This window comes from Acipenser ruthenus, chromosome 21, assembly GCF_902713425.1.
Source record: "Acipenser ruthenus chromosome 21, fAciRut3.2 maternal haplotype, whole genome shotgun sequence".
NCBI classification, from domain to species: domain Eukaryota; kingdom Metazoa; phylum Chordata; class Actinopteri; order Acipenseriformes; family Acipenseridae; genus Acipenser; species Acipenser ruthenus.
In genome coordinates this window covers 29,403,928-29,427,173 of record NC_081209.1, presented here as the reverse complement: position 1 = coordinate 29,427,173, position 23,246 = coordinate 29,403,928, and positions in this window count along the sequence as shown.

The window sequence follows — 23,246 nt, the reverse complement described above, 5'->3', positions numbered from 1 at the left end:
GTCTGTCAGTAGCTCTTTACATTAAGTGCCTCTAATTACTGTGTATTGGCATAGTAGTTACATAGTAAATACATGTGTACTTACACATAATTACACAACTATTTAATGTGTAAATCTTTTTGCACGATATATGTAAGTACACCATTGTATCAGAAAAGGGTTCGGGTTAAGGGTAGGGTTATATCATGGGAAATGTATTTACACATTAAGCACATTGTAACTATGCATAATAACATTGTAGTTATGTTTAAGTACACATGTATTTACCTGAACAGTATTTTTGCAGTTTTCCTGTATTTTCCACATAATTCTGCTTTTACCATACTTTGCCATGCTTCGCCATGTTTTTAAATATACTCTACCAGACCATATTACAGTATATTTCTCATTGGTTAAACAAATGATTCACAGTGTACAATTTACTCTAAGGAAAAATGTAAAAATTTGTATAAAAAAAATATCAGTGCAATTCAAGTATTACGCAAAGGGAAACCATCACACTCATAATTTTGCATATTCCGAATGGTATGAGCTTTTCAGTCTAGCTTTTTTATTAAGAAGTTAGATTGTTGTGGCTTAACAATACAACCAAGATTAGATGTAATTAGAGAACCATGCATAGCTGTGTATCTATGTGGGTGAAAAAAAACCCAACCAACAATCATTCTGTTTCTTTAGCTGTTACTCATTCAAACCAAATCAGGTGGAGGAGAATACAAACAGAAGCATGCAGGCAGGAAGTGCTTCTTTGTGGAAATGCAAGTCAAGCTGCAGTTTGAACCCACCTAACACAGGCACCACCCTCCTACTTACCCACACGGCACGTCATAGGAACTGAACAATAGTGATTAAAAAGGCAATTACTTACCCTTTCTTTATGTGTGAGTCACCTTCATTCTACAGGAATAACTCAGTAAGAAGCTATTAACATTTCACGTGGCAGGCAGGCTGTTTCCGAGACAATTTGACAATTAGGATGTTCTCGTCACACTGACTTGCTGATTATCATCACTTGATTTATGGCTTTGAAATGTCAATTTCTCCGGCATATCACAAGCGCAAGGTAGAGTTATGCAGGAGATTTGAAGATCCAATAAAGGCCTGTGTCCTTGTATCTGACAAGCACCAGGAAGCTGCAGGGATCCACCATCCATATTACAATGTGACTGAATTACTTTCTGTCTAGTTGTGTTTGTATTGACCACAGCTGTATGTACCTTCTGATCTCATACACCACAATGCTAATTCAATACTGGGACAGATTGATCAAGGTTTTTACTTCAAAGGGCAATTAAGCACTGGAAAATGACACTGTTACTGTTACAAAACTAGCAACACGAATCTCAGGGATATATTGTCAAAGAATACATTCCAACAGTCCCTATACGGTCGGGACAGTCCTGATTTCCTAGCAAACGTCCCGCTTCCCGATGCATAGGAAGAAAGTCCTGATATTTATCCTTGGAAATTCTTCACAGCTCCAGGGCCCATACTGTTTGTTTTCTCTCTTTAGCGGCTGCTGATCCTCTTGCACTGCGTGGCAGGGATTGTGTTCACATGACAAGATCTCAGTTTATTGATATATGTCATATCCAGTCATATTGGAGAAGCGTATTGTTTCCTCACTGCTGTTGCAATATGATTTGATATTCATGATTATGAGTAAACTGTGGGAGCCAATGGAACATGAAGGACTGGCGTTAGCCACACCCATCCTTTTCATACGGCATTCATAGTGATTGAAGGTTCTGAGATATCATACATATTAAATAAAGTCAGCCTGTCGGATCCAGCAAATGAAAATCTATCAAAGCAACAAAGAAGAGAAAAAGAAAAAGAAAGTGCTCGTTTAACAGTGACTGGAGTAAAAAATATTCATTCATTCTGCGCAGTAGAGTTGGTGAAAACCACGCGTTCTGCTCTTTGTGTGGCTGACAAATCAGCTGATCGCTAACTTATACAAAGGCCAGAATGCGTCATCATGTCTATTTCTACTATCATGATGGTCATGTGGTGTTTAGTTGAGGGGGGTAAGTATGTTACTTATATGATAAGTGTTTGGGTGTATGTGTGTTTTTATGCATATGACCCAACTCAATAATTGATATTCTTAGTTATTCATATGGTATTTCACTTAACCTCAATTTAATATTTAAAAGCAAACACATATTTATCTTGTTGCAAGTTTATGGCATATTAATTATTGAGATAATTGTGATGCTAAAGGGCACCTGGGAACTCCATTTAGCATGTAAACACAAGACAGGAGACACCAAAGCATGTGAGCGCCTCACAAGCTTCGCTGGCTGGAGATCATTAGGGGTCCAGGAGGCCATGCTGTAAGTTCATTAGCACGTCTCTGGTGAACGGCATGAAGTTGATCTTCTCTTTGATCCTGCTGCTTGACAGGCCTCCACCTAGGCTGTTTACAGTGTTTGTTGAATATGTGGTTCCTGACCTGTGTCTTGACCCATCTACAGTATCCTCCCAGCCCCCCAGCTAACACTCCTTGAGACCGGATTGCACGCCCCCTGCAGATAAAAACAATGGTGAGTAAACAAATGAAACGTGCCAAGCCTAACAACACCCGCTGTGCCAGCTTGCAAAAAGTGACACTTTCCATCAGCCTGTACAAAAGTGACACTTTCCATCAGCCTGTAGAACTTCAAACAGACCATAAAAGTCTATGAGATTTTTCTTCCTCTTGTGTGTTACGGTATATCTGGGTATTACAGAGCATCATATGCTGAGTGCCTCGAACCGTGGTTATACATGGGAACACTAGCCAGTTCTGCTTCTGCCCTGTAAACATGACAAGCATCCGTGCTGTAAGGGGTATTCATGAAATGAAAGAGCTCCTCTCAGTTTGATTTTCCAGTCGAAATGTTTAGGCAGTTTCATACATGCATGACGTGTGAGTGCTCCCATCAGAAAATTAAATGCTTATGATGAAAAAAAAAGATCTATATATATATATATATATATATTAGACAACAGAAATCCCTGATGATAATACCCTTTTGGCATTCTAAACACACACCTAATTCCTTTAAAAAAAAAACATTCGAACCACTTAAATTCTGCATTAGACAAGGTGGTATTCATCAAACTGCTAGCCTAACAGTTGACAATGTTAAGCCTTCATCACCTGAGGCAGGGATTAGGTGAGCCTAATAGATAACAGGGCTTCTCAGCACCATGTTACTAAAACCTTTTTTTGGTAGACGACACTTATTACAATAATCTGCCATGATCACACGCATCTGAGAGTTCATTTGGAGAATATTGTTTGCTAGCGTGGGTGTGTCAGTACTGCAGGATAGAACAGCCATGAATAGTTAATCCTGCTACTTTTCTCGGGGGTGAGTTTAACGGGATTTACAAACCAGTTGTTAACGCAAGCCAGACAGACTGGCTACACAACCTGTGCTCTGATAATATGAAAATAAACCTGATTTTGCAGTGCTTTTCTTCAAACAACGGATGCTGTAATTAACTCTTTGCAACATAATCCCACACGCTCTGTGTCTTCTGTGCATCACAGCAGTAACAAAGAACAATGCTCTCGTTTTAGAATCCGGTACATGAAAGATCCTGCCGATGGTGATGATGAATACTGGCCTGCCATTCACATATCAAGGTATTTGGAATGCCTTGCATTCTCAGAAAACCTTTCCCAGAATAATGGTTTTCAAAACATTTACCTGGGATGTAATTTTACACAAAGTACTGTACAATGTCCACGTATAATAATGTTTTTGGTTTTTTTTCCAAAACAGAACTTTCCAGGTTCAATTCCTAACACAAAGAATTGTTCAGTAGAAACATCCCATACAGACAATGGTCCATCAACTCTTCTGCAGGGCCTGTCTATATTTTTTTAAGCATTCAGCTCCCTTCAATTACCTGTGGCACATCTACACTGCAATCATTGCCAAAATGTGTGGTCGATATTTAAACACAAAAAAAGTCCTTCGGGCAAGCTGAAACGTGTTATATATGAGTTTTTCAGAAGTGAAACAGAACTGAGGCCAAGTTTCAGCATCATTTCCTGGAAGCTTGGTGCTTTGTAAATTATAATTGAAGATCTGCATAATGACATAAGACAGGGAGTTAGATTGTCTGCTGTCTCCCCGAGGCATCGCCATTTCCAACCTAATTGACTGCAGTCATAACTGAACCATGCAGTAATCTCTCGTCAGTTTCATCTGTGAGGGATTCATGTAATTGGAATGGGTGGTGGCTGCTGGAATGTCAGAGGGACTTGTTTTACCTTTTTTTTAAAACGTGGAGGTTACCTTGACATCAGCAACGAGGAACGCTGAGACCGCACTAACTACCTAAAGGTCAGCTGCGGATGACAGACAGTATTGAGGCTTAACAAAGGAAAGTGGCTGCAGCTGAGATCCGACAGAGGAGTGATAGTGGGCAAAACCTCAGTCGAAGCAATCAAGTGCTTGTAATTACACTGCACACGGGAGCCAAGTGGTGACTGAGCTGATTAACTGTAGTGGTGGGAACCGCATTGCAAAGACCCAGGCTTCAGATCTCAAGGAACTGATGCGATATAGATAGCTGTACCGGAAGCTGCTGTGTAGAACGGAAACACAGTGAGATGAGGGGATTGCAACCCCATTTGGGCATGACATCTCCGTGTGTGAAATCCTTAGGGTTTCCCAGTCATTCCTGTGTTCACATTCCAATCACAACTTCCCATGGCTGCTTTCAATTGGGATTTGAAATCGGATAATGTGCTCTAATGATCTGCTTTTAAATTGAACTCGGGGCTCTTAACAGAATCTGAGTCAGGTAGCGGAGCAGACAGATGAATCTTCAAGGTCAGTAATCAGTGATACAGAAACAATAAGCACTCATGTGTTAAAATGTTAGGTCACTTTGTGCTTTAATTAGGCATCTTACACAACTTCTATGCATTTTACCATTTGTGGCTGCTGTATGTGTTCCTTACTATTTTTTGCACGTGCAGCCTATTTAAGTCATCAATTAAATTAGACCATCACTAATTTGCCTATTCTGACAAGTTTCCAAAATGTTCAGTTGCAGTGGTTTGATTTCATATGCATAGCAAATCAAAACTACAGAAGCAACAGGGTGTTCTCATACATTTGCACTGTATATCAAGAAACAGCTTTGGTTCAGGTAAAGGCAGCAAGTCGTTTCTTACTTGTGGTGTAACATTAAAGTTGTTTTACTGATTGTGTAGTGGAGGTAAACTTTGCATTGGTGCTAACAGAATGAAAAGTGGGCCTATTGTGTTCTCCTATCCTGAGGGCAACCAAGCACTTGCCTAGGTACTATTGCATCCATGCCAAATACAGGTACGCAGTACAGGAGTAGGGCCCTTCTCATGTCAGGGTCCATAATCTTATTATACTTTCTGAGCCAGCTTAGTTTCATAACCCATGTGCACAGCTTGGAGCCACAACGCGTATTCTAAAGCTGTAATCCACTGAACCACATGTACCACCTCCTTCAAAAATACCAGCTACAGCACTTCTTTCCTTTATAGGCTGTAAAAGCAAACTGTTAAATGGCTTCTGAAGTTAACGACTAAAAGGGAGAAAAAAAACACAATGGAAGAGCTATAATAGTAGAACTTGAAATGAGTCTGTTTTTATTTTTGACATGGATCCTTTTTTAAAATGGCTGGCTCTGAAGAATAAACAAACAGGAAGTGTTAGTGTAACCACATTCTTAGCCTGCATGAAGCACAGAGTTGGGTTTGGTGGTGTGGTGAATTACACCCTGTGAATAAGCTTTGCGGTTCCATGCCTTGCATTAGACAATGAACCTGCTGTCTCTGTCTTGAGGGGGCGAGGAGGTTCAAATGCATTGAGGTAGCAATAAGTACATTTTACACTTCATATGTGATGAGACCACACCATGCAGATGACATAATTGCATGTGATTTGTACATCTCCTGCGAATTTGGCAATTCACTGCATTCTGAATTAAAAATAAGTTAATACATATTTTTTTTTATGTCAGCCATGTTGGAAACCAAAACCACTCTCCGTTTGGAAACAGCAACCACGTCTATGTAAATGAGTTTGTAGAAATGTGCACACAGATCAGCGTGCATGAGCTGACGGTTTATTGCAAGGTGAAGGCTCTCAGTGAGGCAGTGACTCAAGAACCTGGCTTCACGAGGGATGTGGTCTCAAAGGCTGATTAGCGATTCAATTACATTTTGCTTCGTTCATCTTTTTGTGATGTCTAAACTAACCATGCATTCTACTTCCACTAAAGTTATTAATACTTTCCTGGAAGCACTGCTGTGCCTGCTCTCAATATTACCATAATGATATCTACAGTATATATTTTGAAAGACATATTCCAATTGTAAACCATAAAGCCTTCTTCTTCCTGCAAGTAAATAAATTCATTGGGTACAAACATGTGCTGTAGTTCCCCTTGAGATTGCATTGTGGCTGCCTCTCTTGTTTTGCATTAGTCCGTATTTATTGTGGAAGTACATCAGCTGAAGAGTCTACTCTGGTGTCTATTTCTGGATCAGTGCCTAAAGTAAAACTAAACAAACTGTATATAATTCCCATGCGTTACTCATGGTGGTGCCTGGGAGGGCGCGTTGTGTATTTAATCATCATTTATACTGCTTTAATCTTCACTTTAATCTTCAGCTGGAGTATAGGAAACCACATTCTGCAAGGTCAAAGCATGAGGCTATAAAACATGAATTGGATCCCACTCAAATGGTTATTGTGAAATCTACTAAAGAACTTACGAAACAATTAAGTTTATGTACATTCCAGGCTTGATGGCTGGATGTATTGCCCAAGACTTTGATGCCTTCTAGGTTGCTGGACGGTCAGGCTGATTTCAGTCGTGGTTGTTAGTGATCTATATCTAGATTGCTGTTGGGAAGCTACTTCAAAATGAGTTTCACTAGTCTCAACTCACTAATAATACACCACTGTACCATCAGCATTGGCAGTGCAGGCTGGCTGGCATGCAAGGATTGGGTGGGCATGGAGGCGTCTGTCTATACACATTTTGGTGTGACTGTAACTTGGATTGCCTTTGCTAAACCTACTCTGTAGACAAACAGAGGACTGTCCTCAAGATCCAATGTCGTCTACCCAGCATCATTCATAAGCATCTACATTCATCACAAATCACTTATTTCTCAACCAAACAGCAGCAGCGACACAAATGGCCAGGCACGATGTAGTGTGTCAGCATTTGCTGGAAACAACGACAGTGTTGCGCTCTTGGCCTGTCCCTGCTGCGAACAACAGCCTAATAATAATTGCCGCGGTCTGTTTATGCAGTAGCGCACCTTTCATCCGCTGAAAAATTAGGCAGTGCAAGAAAAACCCAAACTGCAAGCTCAGGAACATGTGCTAAACGTCCAAAAGTTGCTGTTGTGATATTTTTGTTGTTATTCAGTTGACCTGTGGCCACCTTTCTGCACGCTGCTCCCAGACCTGTCGTTTTCACACCTGCTGCCATTTAATTCTGCTCACCCCAGCTGGCTGTGGCTTTCTGCTGTCAGTTTCACCTGCCTTGGCCATCTCCCATCCAGCCCTGCTTGCTCCTTCCTTTGCAGGGCTGGCTTTCACGTTGCTGCTTTCAGAAGCTGCCAGCTCCCCTGTGAAATGCAAATTAATTAGATTCTAATTACTCTTTGCACGCTATTTCGGTTCTGCTCTCTCCTGTTAGCTTGGTCAGATGTCTTTGTTGTTGCCAGCCTTGTATTGTTGTGCACACACACATAGCCCATTAAAACAGCTTTTCCAATTGAAGAGTCTCCACTTAGCATTCTGCAGGAGATAGTTGGAGCAAAAAAAGATTTTCACTTCTCTCTGGGGTTCTGATACAAATAGCTTGGTAAGCAACTTGCCTTTTTATATATATACTTGTGAAATCCAGGTGAGTTTGTTAATGTGGTTTTGTCTAAGGCACAAAATGGACTACATCCTGCAGCCCTGGCCTCCACTGAGTCAGGCTGTGCAGTATATTAACCTCGCTGAACATGTAGGGGATCCCCTTGACAAGAAAGTGCTCAAGGAGATTGTGCCCTTGCTCGATATCTACATATCGATGTTCTATCAGGAATCTTGCAAAGCGTGGAACCAGGAGTGATGTCATCTCCAGGCATTAAAGGACTGGGGCAAAACAAGGGCCAACCTTGCAGAACTAGCTCTAGCTACAGAAGCCACGATATAATCTTTCAACTTACGCAGTGCTTGTACTGCTGTTGCGTAACATCAAACCCTCAAATGTTTGCTCACACTGAAAGCCTGACCCAGACCACCATCTAAGGCAGTTAAAAAAACAACAACACTGCAGTGAATTTCACTTGTTGAAGCGCTGCAAAGATAGATGTCTCATTATGACATTTCTAGTCAATGACACTTTTACTTTAAATACTTTAAATACTGTATTTAAATACTGTACAATACCATAGTAAAAGCATAGTAAACTGCAGTAAACTGATGAGCGCTTTACAATACCACAGTAAAAGCATAATAAACTGTAGTAAACTGATGAGCGCTGTACAATACCATAGTAAACTGCAGTAAACTGACGAGCGCTGTACAATACCATAGTAAAAGCATACTCTGTTATCGTCATGGTAAATGCACCCTATAAGTTCATACATATATGTCTGTCAAAACTGATGAGCACTACCTGCTTTGGAATCTTTTTTTAAAGGGATTTGACCTCCATGTACTGTACATGTGTCATGCTTGAATCCTAGCGTGCACAGCTGCAAAAACTACTCGATAATGTTGCGTACAAATGTCACGGTGTGGTATGAGTACAAGCCAACCCCCTTGTGTCAAAACCCATTTCATGCAGGAAACTTCAAACCAGAGTCATTGAGCTCTGAAGGGCTTTCTCATCAGACAGTAAATGATAAACTCCATCACATGAACAGTGAAGAAGAAAGAAAAGAAAATAGTGTTCATTCCTCATGCTCGAGAGAACCCCATCCAACTGAAAGTAATGCCAGCTCCAGCTCCAAATCTAACACCTGAACAAGTTTAGAATTGAAAGAACCCATTGTGGTCTTTTTTTTCTGTTCTGTTTTTGTTATCAACCCAGCGTATGCTGTTCCCCATACAAGACTCTGGAATACATCAACTCTTTCTGCAGGCTCTATGTTACCAAGGCTACCACTTGATAGCTTATTAAAATCTCCTTCGTAAAAGCAGGGAGCACATGATACAAAAAAGCATTTGATACAGCAAGGAATCAGTATAAAAATACTGCACAGGGAAGAACAACTGACGTCCATATTGTAAACACCCCCCCCCCCCCCCCCCCCCAACCCAACCCATACATAGAGAAGCCTTGTCTTGCTAACAGAATTGTGTTGGCGTTTTTTCAATTGTTCCTTGTTATAGACAGATCTAACTGGAATTCAGATGTGTTCTTCGAAATGTTCTTCACTGAGTAATACAAAACAACACACCACAGCTCATTAAACAGCCTGCCAGCGTCTATATCGACGTGGCTCTGCTCTATTACTTAACAAGATACTGCTCCACAAATATGAATTCCTGGTACTGGATGCAGCTCCATTTTCCCATTGGGGGACTCCTATCAACATTATACCAGTAAATGTGATCCTGCAGTTAAAAATAATGATTTATGAAACTGTGGAGAATCAGCTTAATGACATAATTTCCTCTCTTGGCTCTAAGGATAGCTCAGATGTTAATGCAATCATTTGTCTTTCCAATTATCCTGAACATCAGCCGTTCATCACTGGCTAGACGCAGCAATGTGAAAGCCTAACTTTTTGATAACAGCAGTATCAAAACGACATCATTCACTTAGGGTCTTGCACCACCTGTCAACAAACTGCCTGCCCCCTCATCTGAGCAAGGGCATTCAGGTTATGACAGCTGATTTTGTTTAGTCTTGGTTTTTCATCTTCTGAATGTTTGTAGAGAAAGTTATGTGCTTTCACCCTCGTGAAAAAAAAGGTGCTGTATACCAAAAAAAATGTATTGTAAATGAGGGCAGACATTTAGATCATAGGGGTCATTTACAAGGGTGGTGCCGGGGACATGACCCCCTCACATAGAAGCAGTACCAAAACTTTTATTTCTTAATAATTTATTTGTATACTGTAATCACTAGTCAGTACCAGGACCCAGCGGGAATGCCAATTAAATGAGGCAGCTTTGGCGCACAGTGCATTATGGGTGATCCCAAGCCAAGAGGAAAAAGGAGAGTCCGATAATAAAGAACTGTTTCTCAAAAAAACAAAAAAAAGAAATTTCTCAATCATGATACCATTTCCCATATCTATGTGTATTCGAACACTGGGATCTCATTGTCGTAGAGTGGCTGTGAAATACCTCCTCCTGTTCTCCGAAGAGGGAGTTCACGACCGGAAAGGCGCCAATCTGAATTAAATTATTTCTTTATTTATTTTTTATTACTAAATCCCCCCTTACACACACAAACACACACTCACGCACGCTCGCAGACAAATACACGCACACACGTACACTCACGCACACACACGCACGCACGCACACACACGCACACACTCTCACGCACACACTCACACACACACTTTTGAAACCAGTTATGCCACTGATTTTGATTCCCTGGAAATTCCTGGAAGTCTATTAATGCTAAAAAGTGAACTCAAGAAACTGAACTATTCCATTTAATTATAGTGTCAAGCAAAATAGTCCAAACGGTCCATCACTGCATTACCGCTGCATACTCAGCACTGCTATGCTGAAAATGAGCAGAGAGAATTTAAACATCTCTGACAGAACTGTGATATCATCGATTGAAGAATATGAAACAGTTCTTAACAGGAATGAGTAACAGCCATGCAATGGAAATTAATTGAATATGCTTTATAAAGAAACAAGCCATGTTAACATGTTAATATAGTTGCTGATTAAATGCAATTGAATCACATCAGCACAGATTAAATATACCATTTGTTTAAAACTTGCCTCTGGTGCTGTTTATCATAATGTCTCGGTGCTACAGGCCTGTTTAGGAGATGTTTATAAGGTACAAGCTGATAATTAGAGGCTTATTAAAAGAAAGTCAATCTGGATGTTCATTTGAAACAAAAACAAGAATCTAAGCTTTACACAGAGAGAGTCTGTTATTTTATTTTATTTATTTATTTTAAATCTTTTTTAACGGTAATTATGCTCAGCAATTATCGGCAAACACAGAATGTATTATTCAATACCCAAACAATCTGTGATGCCCTGTTGCAATCGCTTAAAAAGGTCAAAAGGAATCTCAGTGTTGAAATCCATGACCTGTCAATTAAGAATTCTAGGACACAGCGCATGTGGGAATGATCTTCCAAAGCAGCCTCCCGTGTCAATATTTATTGAGCCAAAAGAGACCTCAAAGCAGACCATCATTGGCTTTAACCAGCAAATAATAAAGCAGCGGAGCCCAGGCCTGTGCCGTCGCTAGGATACCACTTAGACAGCTCTTGATCTCGCAGCTTAGCCCTTGCATTCTGCTGTTTCAGAACAGCCTGTCTGGACTTTTTATTCAGTGTGGGGGGATTTTTCTCTCTAAAGACGAGGGAACATGGCTTCAGGAGACTAGAGCCCCTTTCACACTGGCATGCTCTACCTGGGTCAGAACCTACCCGGGTCCGGACCTGGTGTCATGCGGGTCTGGCACGCGATTTCACACTGTTTTTGATAAAGCAGGGTTGACCTGGGTGACAGACGCAAGTGCACAATGCGCGTATCAATGCCCTGGAAGCAGCTTGTTACCGACGCTTCCATCCCAGCGTCTCTGGATTGAACCGTCGGCCCAAATGTTGATTAGAGCAAATGTTTCTTCATCCCTGCTGCAATCTGGCTCATGCTGTGTCTCAATCAACACAAATATGACTAAACAGAATAAACAGAAATGTTTCCTTGCGGAAGTGAAACCTTCACGCAGTGGCTGTTTGTTATTGCGTCGGCTCACGAACGGCCGTCAAGCATTTTGTCTCGCTCAACCCAGGTCAAAGCGTGCCAACCCACATCCTGAGGTGAGTCGTGGCTTCACACTACGCAGGATTGTAACCCCGGTAGCCTGGACCCGGGTCCGGACCTGGGTAGGAGTGCCAGTGTGAAAGCGGCTTAGGTTTCAGGCCCCTTCATGGCACAGCAGAGGAGACTTGGGGTTTGATACAGAAAAGGTGCCTCAGGCAAGGTCTCCCGGTCTCCTGGAATCAGGTTTGAAGGCACTGTTCCTGAAAAGGGGTCTTCGTGTTCCCTCAGCTTTGGGGCTTCTGTCAGCAGGGCTGATATTCTAGTGGGTTATGCTGCTGTGCTGCTGCTTCAGCAAGCCAAAACACGTTCTTGGAAAATACTTTTCTTTTTTTATTTTATTTTAGAAGCAATTGTCACAAGACATGCAATCACTTCTCTTGCCCGAAGGGGTATTAGTATTTTTAGCATGAAGAAATAAATAAAGGATGACCTTTGGAGCAATACTGGGTCCCTCAAGAAGTATTAATGTATTTTCTTTTGTGCTAATTTTACATTAAAAAAAAAAAGTAAATTGTTCATTCTGAAAAAAGGTTAATGTTATTTTTTTTAAAGCAATAATTTTACAATATGTTATATTTAGCAAAATGTTTTTTTTTGCTCGCTATGTTGGCAGCATCGGAAATAGATACAGTATTATAATAATAATGACCTATTTATTGTATCAAAATACTTGTTTTTATAACGATATGCCCTTAAATAGAAAATACTGACAACTGGAAGAGGTTGAAGGGCTGACCACTAAACCAATCAAGAAACTCAAGAAATCAGACCCTTCTGTGTCTTAAAAACACACAGCACATTAACTGCAGATGCCTCTGTTTCAATAAGACAGCAACCCTGCCTCTGCCATCGAAGGCCTTGCTTCTGTATCAGATCACGTTACAAAAGGAATGTCTTTTGTTGAAACCGTTTAATAAGGGAGCATTTTTGTTTGTTTGTTGTTTGCGTGTTTGCTGTGTTTAAACCAGCAAGGCAGAAGCCGTCGAGCGGTCTGTTCTTAAACAAAGAGACACTTCATTTTCTGAAGTGCTTTGCTTTTGAAAAGCTGACTCATGTGACCTCTTGTTTATCATCTTTTGTCAAAAAACATATCAAGTCAAGAGCTGCAAACTCCCTGACCCTAGCGTTGCTCCATCGGATACAGCTTGACTTAACAGCGGTGAAGACTGCAAAGTGGCTAGTATGATTCTCTGTAAATACTTGACCCCTGTCAGCAGAAGGCTGGGAGTTTGGAAAATCCCAATTAATGAGAAAAGGCCTGCTGTGCATGTGGTGTTTGACTGAGGCAGCTTCATATAAAGAGTTTAAACCCACTTTTAAACCCTGGTCAGGCCTGTTCATCATACAGTGCAAAGTGATAGACTTGAAGCTGCAGTGTGTTTAAAAAAGATGTACTGCGTGTGTCCGAAGGTTGTACCTCACACGTGTTATCAGTTCTCTTAATGTTTCTGGTAACACTTTACCTCAAGTATCTCAAATTACTGTGGATTTACATAGTAGTTGCTTCATAATTACATGTGTACTTACACAACATTGTATTATGCATAGCTACAATGGACTTAATGTGTACCTTTTTTGCATGATATAACCCTAATCCTAACCCTATCCCTAACCCTAACCCTGACTCTAAACCTAACCCTAACTCTAACCCTTTTCTGATACAATTGTGTAGTTACATATATTGTGCAAAAGATTTACACACTAAGTACATTGTAACTATACATAATAACACTGTAATCAGTATAACATAAACAGCACTTGTAAAATCCCTGTTGGTCGTTCTGAGCTATAAGAGGTTTAAAATGTATTTTCTGGCACCCCGTACTACATGCAGCTGCTGCTGGAAGCACAGGAGAATGCCTGTTTGTCTCAATGAGCCGCGCACATAGCAGGTTTCAAGGAGCAGGCATGCATTTGGTGAATAGAAAGAAACTGGGCTGAACAAGGTCACATTTCAGATAGAAAAGAGTGCACAAGATGCATACCAGGCAGTTGTTACAGTAATTACAGCACGATGTAGTGCAAAAACCCAGCTTTAAATACTTTTTAAATTGTCAGAGCTCAAAATGTGTGTGCCTGCTTCCATTTCTAATCACAGAGGCAAACAGCTATTTCTTCAGGAGGCTGGGGTTTCCACTTTGCACAGATTCTGACACCAGGGAGACATATACTGAATGCGAATATATATATATATATATAAAGAGAGTACGGTATGTGAAACAATGCTGTGTGTCAATGCATATTGTGATTGTGTTTTATTAAAGGCCAATTAGATTAATCCAATCAAAGAACACATGGTCTAAATGAAAAGCAACTGGTACTCCCAAGTCAAATAAAATGAGAAATTAATATATATATATATATATATATATATATATATATATATATATATATATATATATATATATATATATATATATATATAAACCTTTTGAGGGGAGCAAAGCCTTGGAGCCTGGCATATTAGTTGTCGTCAACCAAGAACAAAGAGATTCATTTTTAATATGTTGGCTATGCATTCCCTCAAGTCATTCATAATGAATCTAACAAAGAAGTGTGCAGAACTTCCCAGGATCCTGTGTGGGACCCACAGGCATTCACAAATCAAGTGTGGCATTTATAATTCTGTAACTTATCATTCATACACGCCTGTGTATTCCAAGCTGCTCCGAGTCCACTGTTTACTTATGTATTTCCTAGCTATTCTTTATATAAAAAAGAGAATGGGGTCTCTTCAAAAGATCCAAACAGCAGAGGACCTAAACAAGCCCATCATTCCAATCATTCAAATTCTGAACCTTCCTGAGTTTCTCTATGGTTAGAAATACTCTAACATGCACTGAGAATAAAATCCATTGACAAAGACACAATATTCAGTAGGATGTCTTTTGCAGCTCCCACAGCACCAATAGGTTTTACTATGAGTTTAATAAAACACACCTGAGCTTGTTACCTATACACTGGGGCTAGTCAAGCACATATTAAAACCTGGAATGGGTGAAACTGCTATGCAATAGGAGTGAAGGGTCCTAAAAGAATGTTCAAACAATAAATAAGAAAACCGACCATTTTCAGTTGAAGTGATGAGGTAGTTCAAGCAAACATCTATCCGTGACTCATTCAGTACACTCACGTTAAGTCTATAACTTGGGCAGGCACTCGTGTTTTTTAAAGCTTTCTAATTAGAATTTAAACATATTTTGAGATATCGGTTATCTTCAGGGGCGGAATCTAAGGATACATTTCTCCTGTCAGCTGCTGCCAAGCACAAGTTGATCAAAATAAAAAATAAAAATGAATAATTACAAAAGCTGGATCTCCTGTTTTGGGTACATCTCGTTCTGTGCATTTCTTTTTTAATTTCAGTGCTCTGTAACCATGGCACTGGTTGGATGAACAGGTTACAGGGCAGGAAAAGATATTCTACAAAACAAACAATATATGTGTAATGTAAGTTAAATAGTTGAATTTGCTTTTAAACCAAGGCAAGTCAAGATTTTAGCAGGTTTCGCCCTAGTAAAATAATAATAATAAAAAAAAAACAGCAACACATGTTAGCTTTTCTTCTGGTATTCATGCTCGGATTCAATAAGTTCAAGAGGAAATTAGGAATTCATCTCTACTTACTGCTATGTTTTCATTACATGTGTACCTTCAAAAGGCAGCCCGTCCCACAGCAATCCCCTTGTGAAGTGCACAGCATGTGCATTTCTCTTGTGTAACATTTGGCTTTAATAACTGTTGTTTTTCTCTTTATATTTTTGCTTTCCAGACTTTATTATGACTTCGGTTTTAACTACAACATTTCATGGGGGTCTGATGAAAGCAACCATTCAGCTAGTGCCTAAAGCATTGTGGCTGCAAAAATATTAGCTTCACCAAAGTCAACGAGAATACAAAAAGAGCTAGAGCTGGTCTGAATGTTACAATGCCAGTGTGACGTAATAAAGACATTGAGTATTACACCTTTAACAGATCCATTGTATTTACCATATGTGATCCAATATCGATACAGGGGTAACTGGTTTCATACCTGTATGGTTATGTAATGTCTGCTTACGACTATAGCAAATAAATGATGAACATCCCCACAGTACAAAAAGCAGTGCAACATAGCAGCTGCAGTATGTCTTCATAATAACAGATATGACTCCTTATTACTGTGACATTAGTAAAGTGGCTTACTTAGTCTAAAAGCACATCATGCACAGCATCTAGTGCATTTGACATTTTATTGTTCACAGACTATTTGAAGTGACAGCGGCTGATTCTGTAGGAATATTGCAAGTGTTTTTTATATATAGTTTAGAAACCCAATAAACAAATCCTTTTAGACTCATTAACACCCGAGGATGTGTTCTATGAATGAGCTCCTGTTTACCGGCTGCAGGAGCATGAGCAGTGCCCCTGGAGCAGAAGCAAATGGCTTTGTACTGGCACTGAGTGGGATGCAAGAGGAATGCCACTAAATTGTAGGAGAATCTGACTCATGCAAAGAACTAGCTTTCAGTAGAAATGTCACACTCACACAACCCAGGGGTAACAGTTGAGATTACTGCATTTCAAATGGCATGGTATCTTACTGCAGCTTTTAAAAAGTACTATATACAAAAAAAAAAAAATCAAACAACAACTGTGGTGAATATAACAGGGAAGCTTTTGTAACTGAGTGTTTTGAATCCGAGTTTACATGCCAAACTCAATGGGGTTTGTAGGAATCAATGCACTGGAGTCTGTTAAACACCCAAACCTGATTGAAAAGTGGTTTACATGCAGCAGGACAGAGAGAGGGTCTGGGAAGCAGTGCCTCAAACAGGTAGCTTGAGTCCTATTAGAATGTGCATATGAACAAGGCTAAGCAGCTACCGGCTCCTTTCATTGTTGGTGACTGCATATTTCAGGTTTTACAGCATATTATAAAGCTATCAAAACTAATGCATGTCTAAATAAATAAATAAATAAATAAATAAATAAATATATCAGATGGTTGTTCAATGCGCGTTGCATTCTTCCATTAAGCAGCACAGAGGAGCAGATGAAAGCATTTCTCTGCATAAACACAAACGAAGCAACGACAGTTCCAGTAACTAAGCTGCATGTAGTGGAGAATGAAGCTGGTGTTCAGATACTAAATATCGACTTCCTTTGTTAGGTCATTCTGTCACTGTCAACACAAATACCACGGAGGAAACCAGCACTTCTTCTTTTCTGTCTCGTCTTTCTAAAAGGCTAACCTTGTAGGCGTGTTTGTGTGTGTAGCTAAATCTATGTGTGCAAAGTCAGATAGCTACAGTATCTATGTATAAATGATCTTACTTAGATTCCAAGTTTGCAATATGCTTTTCTTTTAAACTGTTGTTCAGAAAACAGATCAAACTAAGAGAAAAAAATACATTTGTATCCTTTTAAAACTTGAAATCCCTTCCTGCCTCCTGTAACGCGAGCGTCGCCTTTTAATTAAACCTGCCTTTGTTGTGTGACCTGTGATGTAACATAATAAGAAACAAATGGTGCTGCCCCCTAGTGCTCAGGTCTGTGTAGACAACAGCAGCACTTGCTTGTTTCAATGTACTCTCCTGTCAAAGGTAATTAACCCAGGCTTTACAATGCTTTTTAAAGCCTTGAAATAACTATAGTAGATTCCATTAACATTTGTTTAACCTTGTCTCTATATTACTACAGGTTAAACTGAGCTCTGGAGTACAGATGAATTCAAGTACCGTACATGTAAATCTCGGAAGCCCTGCTTTTACCTCTGATTAGCCGAGGAACTTGGTAAATGCTTAAGTGACTGAAAGGCTTAAGAGCAGTAATAGTGTTGAGTACTGCAGCCTTGCTCAAGTTATGGCAGCAGCATCGCAGGAGATTGGGAGTGGGCAAGCCTCCCAATGTGTGATAAGTGGACTTCCGGGGAAAACCTGATATCAAGAAGAGAACCACTCGGTGAAATCAACAACAAAAAGAAAACACAGCCACGTTGTTATTAAGCAGGTCAGGGCATCCAATTCAGAAGATAAAGCCTTCCAATATTAGCATGTACCAATCAAGCCACGCTGCTAGATCAGCACTGCTAGCACATTACGGAATGCGGCCGTGCATGCGGCTTTTAATATGTCTGTTTTCTATATTCAGCATGATTAAGCTTGTGTGTGTGTGTGTGTGTGCGTGCATGCATGCAGCCATCATGGCTGTTTTCAATGTGTATCCTTACTATCCAGCGCTGGGTATAACACTGTGATTAATAAAATATTCTGGAAACCCAAGTAAAATTATACAGTATGGAACGAAACAACACAACACCATCAACCCGCTTTTGTTAAAGCTCTCCAACGTTGGTTTTTTTTAAGCTAACCTGTTTTTGTTGAATTGATGAATCCCCAAAGATAGAGCTGAGCTCTTTAAACTGCTGCTTAACTCAACAATGCATTGTCTGAATGTGTGGCACCTGTTGTCAGGAGGAGACACTCCTGGGTTTTGTTTCTCAATTGATGTGAGTAGGATGGAGTAGGAGTTAACAGCTCTCACTCATGCTGTGAGTACCTGGCTAGTGGCTTGTTTCGCACCGTTTTTTTAATACTTGAAACTATGCAAAACTATCCAATGGAAATGAATCCTCCTGCTGACAGTGCCACTAGGTAAAGGTTAACATTTTTTGTGACACGCTTTTAAAAGGCACCAAGACAAGCAGACTGCTTTTTCTGTGACTCATAGTACCACCCAACTTGAACACATTATTATGTTTTAACTACACTGTATTAAATTATAGGATGGTACTTTGGATGCACATTTTCATAATGTTCATATCATAAAAATACATGCAAAAATATTTTAGTGTACTGTTACTCTAACCAGATACTGTGAGGGTAGCAGTGCCAACCACTGCACTATTTCTGTGTCTGCTAATTGATGTGCTTCCTATGTCGCTGCTCAAACTCATGCATGCATCTTTAGAGGAAATTGTAATTTAGCAACTTTTTTTAACAAGCTGGCATAGTCATAAAAATGGTTCATTAAGGTACTGGAAGTGCTGTCATGCTTTGGAAAGAAAATATTCTGGTGGTGATCGTCAGATATGACTTAGAATGATTTCTTGGGGGCTATTTAAGGAGTATCTTAGTAACATTTATTTACAACCTAATACTCCAGTTAAGCTGCAGGACAAACAAACTGCTTCAAGTTAGACTAGAATGAAACAATTGAGTTTTACTGAGGCTTTTTTTTAACTCTGTTACATAAATGTGTTGTTTTCTTTAAAGGAAAATAAATGGCGTCATCTGTTTCGATGACATGCATTATTAGTTACCTGTTACTATGTTGTTATCATCATTGGCCAAAAACTGACCAGTAAACCCATTGCAACATTTTACATTGGGAAAGCACACTGTAGTAATCTCAATTTATATCAATCTTTGCTGGGACCAAGCAAGTTCTAAAGATATTGATTCTTCAGCAGCATGAACAGCCCGTTGACTCTGGAGCTTTTCAGATTCTGGTACTCTTTTTTTTTTGTTCTTCTACCTTTAGTGTCTAAATAATGAATCTAATTGGCAGCTGGTATTTTAAAGAACCCTTGCGAGCAAAGTTCCCTTGCTAAACGGTTTCCTTCTGTTGTCTGGGGATTAGAGCAGGATGTACAGAATGCAGGTGTTGCTTCTTGCAAAGAATCCTGGCACCACGAACCCAACAGCACTGCACCCCATGCATCGCGGGGCACCAATCAGCACAGCATGCTTCACACAACTAAGTGTGCGTCCTTTACATATGCGCTAAACCCTGGGCTCCGAATCCTGGGGGATTATGCTACTCCTTGTACTTTTAAGATATGGTTAAGTAGCTGTTGATGTCAGAGAATTTGAATTTCAGAGTGGTAATTGGCTCCATTCCTCATTGCCCAGAGTATTCAAGCAGCCTGTTTTCGTGCCAAAGTCTCCATCCTTTGTGTGGCGACGCTGTTCATGTCTGCATTTGTCCCTTTGATAGCGGCATTCATTCTGTTAGCATTGATTGCAGCCCCGCGAGTAACCCTGATACACCTCTGCCAATTCCTCCCCAGTCACACACTGAGCTGATTGTGGATCGGAATGCATTTCTTTTGAACCAGCAGCCCACGTATGAAAGCATGTCAATAGCCTTGCAACTGCGCGGTTGCACAATACCAGGGCATGATGGAAATACAACCTTGTGCAAACAGGAAACCCAGTGTGTGCAAAAAGGACAAAGAATAAAGATTACATTATTCATGGCAACAGGTTTTTTTTTTTTTTATTATTTCACCGCCAAATAGATGTGGTATCTTCACTTTTGGTGCAGTAGGCCTTATTTTAAAAATACAACCAACATAATAAAAATACATCTATCTGGAATTCTTAGAATCACAAGTGATTTTTAATACACTAAAACTAAAGATATTTTCATCTAGCAGCCGCATGGTTCCACAAGGTAACTTTTTTCAGTTGGTTTAAGTGGTTTTAATACACAGTATTTTTTCTTGTAAATAAATGGGAACATTGTTATATAATAGCTTCAATTAAAGTTGTTGCTTGAGACCGCTTTGTGTAAATGAAGCATACAACGTCAGGAGATATCGTGTCAAAGCAAACCCAAAGTGGCTTCCAAGGAGTGTTAGAGGAGTTTCTGTTTGAGAAGAGACTGTATAGTTGCACAAATAGAGGCAGCCACACAGACAAGCTTCTACTTTTCAGCTGATTTTAGCTGAAGAAAAACAAAACAGTCAACTTTTCTTTTTCTTTTTTTTTTTACCAGGTGCTTCTTGTATTTTGTAGTTAGCTGAATAATGGAGGGGAGGGTGGGGGTGCAACGTATGGCTCTCATTTGGTAAGGCATTTAAATAAGCTGCTAAATAACCTTCAGGTACACATTTCACACGGGCACTATTGAGATATCTGGTTCTCGTATAAACAAACAGAAAGTAAAGAGCTAAGTAAGGAGCTCTCCCCATGACAGGAGGGTCCTGCCCCCAGGGCCAGGCTAAGTCTTTGTCGCTTTTAATCCTGACACATTCTATTGATCGGAGCTGAGAATTGCCGTAAATGATAAGCCCCTCAGCGGCCATGTTTGCTTCACTGCTTACAGAGAGTGCGCGCTTGCCAGATTCAGTGGGGTGACCTGTTCAGTGATTACGAGTCAAAGCGAGGACAATGCTGAATTAGCAAACACTGGTAATTAAACGTTGGGAGACAGGGAATTCTCTGCTTAGAGACAGCTTTTTTTTTTTTTTTTAATGGCATGAAATGTAGAAGGAAGAAAATATGCCACTATTAATTTGAACTTTATTTAAAATGTATCATTAAAAAAAGCAAGGCTTATATTGCACTTCCCACAGCTATTTAAGACAAGGTGGCTGATGAAACTCCACCACAGTGATGTATGGAGTGCTTTACCATCTTTCTACAGTGCCATACTTTTACTGTGCTTTACTACACTTTCCAATTCCTTTTCTGCAGTACTTTTTTAAAGAGACTTTTTTTTTTCTTCAAACCCAAGCTTGCAAGCAAAGAGACCATGACTTCAATCAATTACACATGCTGTGGTGTATGTACTTCCTTAGCTTTAGGGCAGAAGAGCCTGTTTCTTTGGGATAAGGAGGTTCACATGCATGTGCAAAGAGGCCAATGGGGGCAGGGACAGGCAAAGCCATGGCATTTTAAAGATTTGGGACTGATAAATCTACTAAGTGCATAGCAGATGCAAGGGGGCTATGAAACACAAGCCCCAGAATGAGGAACAGATTCCACAGTCAGTTATCATTCAATAGAGTTAGTGCTATAGCAACATCAGCTCAAACTACAAGGATAAAGCAGGAGACGCTTAATACTGCCGCACTGCCCCGCAGTCATGTTCAGTCTTAATTACAGATATATATAAATATAGGGAATGGTTACAACAACACTGTCTAGCCTGGTGTGCTCTCTTATTGGTCTTTCCCGTCTGTTTCACCCACCCAGTATAGTGTAAGGGTCACGTTTAAGAATGCAAGGACATTTTGGATTGATTCCTCTATTTGTAGTTTCAAACCGCCGACTTGACACATCTGTTTTGTGATATATAAACAACAAAGAATGCGGCAAAACGGGACAGGGGAGGATGCGTGCAACAACACTGTGCGAACTCTAATTGAAATTCCAGTCCTGGATTTCGTTCCCACCCTTCTCGTTGTAGCAGTTGGAGCTCCGGTCCCACGTGGGATGTTTCCAAGGTTCTCAATTAACCGGCCAATGAGAACTACTCTTTCCAGTAGCCAATGACCCTGACACGTCTTGTAATATAAACAGTTGAAACACATCCAATTAGAACGAGATACGCGAGCAAGGCGTTTGAACAGTATTAAAAATAATTGTCAAGGGTCCTGTTTTATATACTGCAGTCACATTTAAGGCTGTAAACAGATCTAGAGTGCAAACACAATCCCCTTGTTTATAAAACTGCATTTCAGTATTAATTGCATTTTTTAAAATCAAAACCAAAAAAATCTCGAAGGGATCTTTTACGCGCTACGTTTTCCAATTTGAGGAAATCAAACTCTATTTAAAGGCCCGACAGTCCGTGTCATCCTATATCCTTTACTACGCACGCGGCGTTTATATGTAAACAATTTATAATCAAATACCATATTTTAGTAGGTATTTCATTCAAATACAACTAAATGTTCTTAATTAATATATTGTTTTTCAGAAATATTTCCCATTGGGTTTATCTGGAAGGCCGCTGCCTGCTATTAAAAATCTATATTACAAGAAAGTAATATGAAATTAATTCATGTGATGGGTGTTTGGTATGTAAGGACTTGTTTTAATAATGCCTTGCCTCCTACACACATCAATAAACACTGGCCCGAGTTTAACACAGGCGGGACCCCTTGCAATCCAGTGCCATTGTCTGTTCTCTAGATGGTGGCTTCGGACAATTTTAGGTCTCTCCTGTAGTAAACAGTAATTTAAATAAATAAGCACCAACTAGCCCCCTTTAAATGGAAACAATGAAGACAAGTGTTATGGGTTACTGCAAAATCCCTGGGAACCAGGCACACACAAAACCCCAGACAACTGGCTGCAATGTGTTTTGTCTTTCACTTGTTATATATAATTCCCTTTTTAGTCCCCCCCCCCCCAAAAAAAAAAGAAAAGTCAAGCTTGGTTAGTTCCAATGAGCCTTGTCTGAAATAAATGCTTTGTTATGTGGTAATAGAAA